This window comes from Chlorocebus sabaeus, chromosome 7, assembly GCF_047675955.1.
Source record: "Chlorocebus sabaeus isolate Y175 chromosome 7, mChlSab1.0.hap1, whole genome shotgun sequence".
Lineage (NCBI taxonomy): Eukaryota > Metazoa > Chordata > Mammalia > Primates > Cercopithecidae > Chlorocebus > Chlorocebus sabaeus.
In genome coordinates, this window is record NC_132910.1 from 67,518,741 (window position 1) to 67,527,995 (window position 9,255).

General features: G+C 34.1%; 1 pseudogene; it reads right to left on the minus strand.

The window, feature by feature from the left end:
• Positions 1–244: 244 nt before the first annotated feature.
• LOC103236160 (eukaryotic translation initiation factor 3 subunit K pseudogene) lies at positions 245–885 on the minus strand (annotated as a pseudogene).
• Between the last annotated feature and the right edge of the window lie 8,370 nt (positions 886–9,255).

Below are 9,255 nucleotides of genomic sequence, written 5' to 3' on the forward strand. Positions count from 1 at the left end.
ATTGAAATTTGTGAATTGGGAAACGGAAAAATGTCTGTATTTTCCCTCAGGCTTCTCGGCCTGAGATGAGAGGGGCTGCCATGAAAGTCTCTGACATGCTCTGGAGACATTTTCCCTATTGTTATTACATATGCAAATTTCTGCAGTAAGCTAGAATTTCTCCCACAAAATGGGGTTTTCTTTTCTTTTTTCTTTTCTTTTTTTTTTTTGCCTAAGTCAGCACATCTTTATTAAACACCTGCAGTTACTGGGAGGAGGCGATGATGCTGGACACACTGTCAAATTTGATCTTCTCTATAATATCCTAGGGTTTAATGCTCTCTTCCTGGTTACAGATGAAGATCTGCCCTGACTCATTAGCACTCCAGCCATATTTGCTCATCTACAACTTTAGATCTGACAGATCACCAAGCATTTCACCAAGCAGCCAACACTTGATGTGCTGGTAAGTGATACCCACGACATGGCAGACAAACTTTCAGACAGAGTCTTCAAAGCCGGTTACACCTTCCAACAGGACCATGTTTTCCTTGCCAGAAGGCCTGGAAGTAGCAGGTCTCCAGCAAGTCCCCGAGATACAAAATCTGTTGGATTGCCTGCTCTTCTTATTGTGCTGGTGGGTCATGCACGTGGACAGGGTGAAGTTGGTGTGTGGCAGGTGGTGAGGGCCTTCAGCAGGATCTGGGCAGTGACTGTGGTCTGAAAAAATGCTGGGTTGAACTGGTACAGCTTCAGGACAGCCAGGTTGGTTTCTAGACCGTAGGCATTCTCCTTGGCCTGAGTCTTCATATAGTGCTCCAGGGTGGCCAGGTTCTCAGGATTGTACCTGTCGATGCCCTTAACCATCTTGCCCCCGATGGCTCTCATTTGCTCAAACATTGCCATGACTACTGTCACCTTCCACAACCAGGGCTGGAGGCTAACACCGGAGCTGGAGTGCATCCTCCAAGACCGGAAGGGAGAGGGTTTTCTTTTCTATCACATAGTTAGGCTGCATACTTTTCAAGTTTTTATGCTGTGTTTCCTCTTAAATGATATACAGCTTAGAAATTTTTTCCCCAATGTACCCTAAATCATCTCTCTCAAGTTTAAAGTTCCACAGATCTCTAGAGCAGGAACAAAATGCTTCCAGTCTCTTTGCATAGCAGGAGGACCTGTACTCCAGTTCCCAACACAGTTTCTCATCTCCCTCTGAGAACACCTCAGCCTGGACCTTACTGTCCATATCACTATCAACATTTTGGTCAAAGCCATTCAACAAGTCTTTCTGAAGTTCCACACTTTGCCACATCTTCCAATCTTCTTCTGAGCCCTCCAGACTTTTCCAACCTCTGCCTGTTACCCATTTCCAAAGTTGCTTCCACATTTTCGGATATCTTTACAGCAGTGTCCCACTACCAAGTACCAATTTACTGTTCTCATGCTGCTAATAAAGACATACCTGAGACTGGGTAATTTATAAAGGAAAGGGGCATAATTGACTTACAGTGCCCCAGGTGTAGGGAGGCCTCAGCAAGTTCATAACCATGGTGGAAGGGGAAGCAAACACATCCTTCTTCACATGGCAGCAGCAAGGAGAAGTGCAGAGTGAAGTGAGGAAATAGCCCCTTATAAAACCATCAGGTCACATGAGAACTCACTCACTATCATGAGAACAGCATCATGGAGGTAACCACCCCCATGATTCAATTACCTCCCACCAGGTCCCTCCCATGACATGTGGGGATTATGGGAATTAAAATTCAAAATGAGATTTGGGTGGGGACAAATCCACATCGTATTAGGTGATATTCTCTAGACGCTGAAAGCATCACTTCTGTAGGCCAGTAGAGGTTAGGAAAACCTGGGCTTCATTGTTTCAAACACATTGACTGAGATTTATACAGCCCCAAACTCAGGGTCACACAGCTTTCCTAGTAGAATGCTAACTTTGAAGAACAATTTTTACCAAGATGTGAATTAGGAATTTAGCCTTTTCAGAAGTTTTTTTAAGAATTAGTTTATAAAACTGATCTCCTGGCAGCACAGTCTGCCATCTGAGCGAAGAAGATATTGGTTTTTTGACTATCACAGTTAATTTGGGTATTGGCTTAGCTGAATTCATCAATTTCCTGAAAGCAAAGTTGTGCTAACACGGACCATTCAATTCGACTATCTCACAATTATCACACTTCATATCTCTCAATTCCGAGAACTATTACATGTCAGTGAACCTCTATCCACTTCATCAAATCTCAATTATATTTAAAGTTTTATCATTTGTAGTACAGCATGTTGACATATTCAACATTTTATTTAACCTTTAAAAATATGGTTCCTGTTGTGATCTGGCTAGTGGCTAATCAAAATCAAAAACTTTTGCACATTAAAGGAAACAATGAACAGAGTGAAGCGAAAACCTTAAGAATGGGAAAACTATTTGCAAACTTTACATCTAATAAATGGCTAACATCTAAAATATACTCAACTCGGTAACAAAAAAAAAGTATAGCTGTTTACAAAATGTACAAAGGATCTCAGTAGTCCTTTTTCAATAAAATAAATACAAATGGCTAACAGATATATGAAAAATGCTCAACATTAATACTCGTGAGAGAAACTCAAAATAAAACCACAATGATATGTTGATATATTACCTCACACCTGTTAGAATGACTATCATCAGAAAGAAAAAAATAGGACAAGTGTTGACAATTATATAGAAAAAAGGTAACCCATGCACACTGGTGGTAATGTAAATCATAGATTTCTTTATGGAAAAGGATATGACAGTTCCATGAAAAATTAAAAGAAGATCTACTATACGATTCAGCAATTCATCTTTTGGGCATAAAACTAAATGAAATGAAATCAATATATGTATTAAAGAATTCCACTCTTAATATTCACTTCTGAGATAATTTTCAGTACTGACTATCTAAGGTCATATTCCTTTGAAATGATTTGTAAAGGAAGTGTTTCCATGAAAAAATCAGTAAAGGGCTGGGGGCAGTAGCTCACACCTGTAATCCCAGCACTTTGGGAGGCTGAGATGGGAAGACTGCTTGAGCCTAGAAGTTCAAGGACAGCCTGGATGACAGAATGAGACCCCATATCCATACACTCTCACACACACACGTGCATGCACACATACACAAAATAGTAAAGAAAAAATATAGCCAGGTGTGGTGGTGCGTGCCTGTAGTCCCAGCCACTCAGGTGCTGAGGTGGGAGGATCCCTTGAGTTCAAAGGTCAAGGCTACAGTGAGCTGTGATTGCACCACTGTTCTCCAGCCTGATTGAGACACTGTAAAAGAGAAAGAAAGAGAAAGAAAGAAAGAAAGAAAGAAAGAAAGAAAGAAAGAAAGAAAGAAAGAAAGAAAGAGAAAGAAAGAAAAGAAAGGAAAGAAAGAAAAGAAAGGGAGAGAGAAAGAGAGAGAAAGGGAGGGAGGGAGGGAAAAGAAAAGGAAAGAAAGAGGGGGAGAGAGAGAGGGAGAGAGAGGGAAGGAAGGAAGAAAAGAGAGACAGAAAAAAGGAAGGAAGGGAAGATTAGTAAAAGAGTAGAGATGGTAGGACATAAAAGTACAGAAAGCTAGACATGAAGGAAGGAATGAAGGAAAGAAAGAAACATCAGCAAAGGAGTAGAGATGACAGGACATAAAAATGGAGAAAGCTAGAAATGGAGTGATCTCAGAGGAAAGCTTCACCTGGTCTTACAGGGTAATTATGAAATGAAAGCAACTACAACAGTTGAAAAATACAACTGGGTATATACCCAAAGGATTATAAATCATACTGCTATAAAGACACATGCACATGTATGTTTATTGTGGCACTATTCACAATAGCAAAGACTTGGAACCAACCCAAATGTCCATCAATGATAGACTAGACTAAGAAAATGTGACACATATACACCATGGAATACTATGCAGCCATAAAAAAGGATGAGTTTATGTCTTTTGTAGGGACATGGATGAAGCTGGAAACCATCATTCTGAGCAAACTATCGCAAAGACAGAAAACCAAACACAGCATATGCTCACTCCTAGGTGGGAATTGAACAATGAGAACACTTGGACATAGGGTGGGGAACATCACATACTGGGGCATCACACAACGGGGTCTGTCGTGGGGTGGGGGGAAGAAGGAGGGTAGCATTAGGAGATATACCTAACGTAAATGATGAGTTAACGGGTGCAGCACACCAACATGGCACATGTATACATATGTAACAAACCTGCACGTTGTGCACATGTACCCTAGAACTTAAAGTATAATAAAAAATAATAAAAAAAGAAAAATGCTTTTACTGAAGTTTTTAATATATATATTAAATTATCAACATGCAAAACAAAAAAATTGAAAGATTAAAAACTGTAATACAGATATATAAATATCTATGTGTTATGTAGAAGAATAAAGTACAGAATATCATTAAGGTGGTATTATATAAACACTTCTCTCAATTGAAATTCAAAAGCAGTCAAAATAATTGATGAATTATAACTTTGAGGCTATTTTTCTTATCAAAGTTTAGTTTATATATGATCAAACTCAATATTTTTAGAATTACATTTGGATGAATTTTGATAAACATATACAGTTCTTTAATCATATAATCAATATGTAGAATGCTTCAATCAATGAAAAAATACCATCCACACACATTAGTTGCCATTCACTACTCTCTACATTCAGCCCCTGAAAACCACTAACCTTATTTCCATCCCTACAACATTGTAATTGTAGAGTGTCACAGAAATGAAATTATATGATATGTAATTTGTGTCTGTTTTGTTTTGCTTTGCCTAGTTTATTTTATTCTATTATTTATATTTACCATATGAATATATTACAATGTATTCCCTCCCTTAAAGTACATGGTACAAATTCATCCACAAGAACTATTCACAGCATGAAAACCATTCAGTTATGACAGACATTTGGGTTATTTTCATGGACTTTAAAAAATTATGAATAATAACAATTGTAAACATTTTGTGTTACTTTGTATGTGTAGTTAAGTTTTTCTCCCCTTGGGTAAATGTAATTGCTAAGGCATAGGTGATTTTAGCCTTAAGGGATAAGTGTATGTTCAATATGATAAGTAAATGATTGATTGTTTTGTGGAGTGGCTATAAAATTCTCTGTATGTATGGCTCTGTATGTATAAAAGAGAATAGAGAACTCAGAAACCCATGTAAAAGGTTGGTTAACGTTGAGAGTTCTTTATATATTTCAGAAATAAGTGTTTTTTCATTGTTCATATCACAAGAATGGGAAAAAAAAAATTGCAAACCCCAAACCTACAACAATGTTGCTTTTTCTTCATGCATTCTCTTTATATGGACTTTTGCATAAAAAAAGTTTTCAATTTTGATGAAATTTCGACTGGTTTATTTTTATGTATAGTTCTTTAGGTGTCATGTCTGAGAACTCTTCACCAAGATCTAGGCCCTGAAGATTTTCTCTGATGTTATTTCCTAAAAGTTTTGTAGGTTTGTATTTAAATTTAAATCTTTTCGCCCAAGATTTTTATTATTTTTAGTAAGGTGTGAGATTTAGGTAAGGGTTTGATTGGGGGAAGGGCTATGGATATTCAATTAATAAAGCACCATGTGTTGAAAATATCTTCTATCCAATGCATTGATTTTTCACCTTTGTCCAAATCAGCTGACTGTACTGAAATGTCACTTTGAGTTCTCTATTCTATTTTATTAATCTATGGGTCTATTTCTTCACCAATGATACATAGGATGATTACTATAGCGATATGCCTTCAATTCATGTAAATTGTTTCTACTATATAGTTTTTTCAAAACTGTTTACTTTCAAGTTTTGTTTTGTTTTTGTTTTTGTTTTTGTTTTTGTTTTTTTGGTCTTTCCCCAAGTACTTTACAAAAATCTTTATTTTATCTAAAAAAAAACTCTTTCGGAGGTTTTAGTAGAAATTGTCCTAAATCTGCATGTCTATTTGAGTAGACTTGACATTTTTGTTATTCATAGTCTTCTGACCCATGAACACAGCATGTCTCTCCACTTATTTACATCTTCTTTGATTGCTTCTATCAGTGTTTTGTAGTTTCTGAAATAAATATCTTTTAAATGTTATTAGGTTTACACCTACTAGTTCATTTGTTTCGAGTACAATTATAAAATATTTGGAGTATTTCTGTTTTCTTTCTCCTATGGATTTCTTGTTTATTTCCATCACGTTCTAAAAATATGCTTTTTATGATTCATGTTTTTAAAGTGTACTAAGTTTTTTTTGTACCGACCAAGGTATGATTTTGTTTGTTTTTGTTTTTAGTGACTAGTCCATGTACAATTTAAAAGAATAAGAACATATATTCTCCTGATGTTGATGTGTTTTACAAGTGTCAATTAGGTCAAGTTGTTTAATGATATAGTTTATTTCTTCTTTATGCTTACTGATTTTCTGTCCACTTGTTCTGTTAATAAGAAAGAAGTGTTACAATTTCCAACCATAATAGTTGATTTGTTTATTTCTATTTCTAGTTCTGTGAGTTTTGGTACTTGTATTCTGTAGTTCTGGGCTATAGGTGCATTCACGTTTAGGAGTTATTTGTTCTATTGAAGAATTAACTGCAGTATTATGTATTCACTCTTTTTATCTCTATAATATAACTATTTCTGAAGTGAGTTTTGAAGTGTAACTTTTAGTTCCTGGGTACATTACCAAACTATTCTATGTGTACAAAATCATTAGTCATTGCAGGCTTACCATTCTTGTCAAGAATGTTCTTATTTTGATTTTTAACCATTGATGGAATTTTAGTTTTACCCAACCACTAAGGACATAATTATTATAAAACTAGTTTTCAGACTTTAATAAAAGTCTGTTAAATTATTTTCTATAGTAGATTTTTTTAACATATACATTTATCTTGGGTAATTAGCATCTTTATGTCAATTGTTTCAGATAGAAACATGGCACAACTTTCCTTAGTTCAAGTTTTAATTTAAATATTTTAGTACATTAATTTCCTTTATATAGCTAAAACATTTTGAAATATTTTGGTGTTCTTTTGCATTGTTTTCAATAAAATTATTCCCCATTCATATTTTCTATTAAGCTATTGCTTAAATGTTTATGTTCCATAGACTTTTATCTTGTGGTAATTTACATCACGAATGTTTTTATTACATTTTCTTCTGTAGTGATCTAAGATTCTCAGACTTTCTACAAATTTTAATATGCAAATATCTCATTTTTTATTGATAAGAGGTTCTTTAGAAATTAAGTGATTAAGTTGTTCTTAATAATTCCTAATAAAAATATCTATTATAAAACAATATTAGCTTTATGTTGGTATGAGGCATTCCTTGCATTCTTAATAAAGACTTCTTACATTTATTTTTTGAGTCCCTCTGTTCTTATAATTTATATATCCTGTCTCAGCATGTACTCTAATAAATGCATGCTACATTTTAATAATACTTTTTAGCCCTTTTGTTTATATTATGTATTATCTCTCCTACTAAATAATTAATGCATTCTGTAGGTGACTTTTACTTTACTGGTGTAGCCTTATTATAATTTTTTTAATTACCAAAGTTATATCTATATTAGTTCATAAGTGGTTTACAGGAATAGTTTTAAATTTTTATAACTGATTAATCAGCTTTATAATAAACATTTTGCTAGTTTTATGCAATACTTTATGAGTATTCTTAATGTTACTCCTGGAATAGTTTACTTAAGGATAGTATGATAATATGTTTATGAATCATCCATGCTAAAGATAATCTAAATTGTGAAGCTTTAATGTATTTCTTTGATATCTTTCCCTCATTTTGTTAATAATTATTAACTATTTAGTATATTTTATTCACAGATTTTTCTCCTTTTCTTTAGAAATGTGTCTATTTTATCAAGATTTTCAAAATTTAGAACATAGTGTTACTTTAAAAATTTCTATATATAGCACTCCTGGTTTATTTCTTGTTATGTTCTCATACATATTTTTTCTAAGATCTTGTAATATTTTTGTAATTAAAAAATAGCAATTTGTTTTTACATCCTCCTCTGCCTAAACACCCACAGTGTTCTAACAAAATAAATCCACACTTGGTGTTTGCATTTAAGTTAGTTTTGAAAAGTCAAGTTACAGTATTTATTTTTTTCTCTACTTATTTTTTTAATACACATAAATTAAGCACTTTTAAAACTCTCACTCACATCACCACATGTAACCATGTGTAGAAAAATGTAAATGTCCACATAAGTCACAGTGGAGTCTAATTAAAATGATAGTCCTGTTATGATAATGTAGTATTCTTTACAGTAAATTATAGCCTACGGTACATGAAAGAAAAGGTGATTAATAGTACCTAATAATCTTTACAGTATAAATATGCACAGATACAGTCTTCCTCTTAAAATATGTAAGTCCAATAATAACCTCTGTTGGTTATGAAGTAATAGCTCCTTGTGGTTTTTGGATTTACATTTCCCTGATAGTGAGTGATATTGAGTACGTTTTCGTATACCCATTGGTCATTTGTATGTATTTTTTTGAGAAATGTGTATTTAATTCTTTTGTCTATTTTTAAATTGGTATGTTTGTTTTTATTATATTGAATTATAGGACTTCTTTATATTTTTTAGGTCTTAACCCTTTAGCAGATATACGATTTGCAAATATTTTCTTCATTTTTATAGGTGAATTTCCATTTTGTTCATTTTTTTCTTTGCAGTGTAGAAACATTTTTAGTTTGACATAGTTTCATTTGTGTATGTTTGTTTTTGTTGTTTATGCTTTCGTTGTCATATCCAATAAATCATTGTCAACACCAATGTCAAAAAGATTTTCTCCTGTGTTTCCTTCTAGGAATTTTATTAATCCTTCAAGTATTCTTGTTTAATTCATTTTAAGTTGATTTTTGTGTATGGCATATGATGAGGGACCAATTACAAAAGATAACTTTTGTTTTTCTGAGACAGGATCTCGCTCTGTTGTCCAGGCTGCTGGGCAGTGGCACAATCACAGCTCACTGCAGCCTTGACCTCCTGGCTCTAACGACCCTCCCAACTCAGCCTCCTGAGTACCTGGAACTACAGGTGTGCACTACCACACCCGGCTAATATATTTTTTTATTTTTTTATTTTTTGTAGAGACAGAATTTTGCCATGTTATGTTTCTCAGGCTGGTCTCAAACTCCTGCACTCAAGAAATCTGCCTGCCTCAGCCTCCCAAAGTGGTGGGATTACAGGCATGAGACATTGCACCCAACCAGATAACATATATT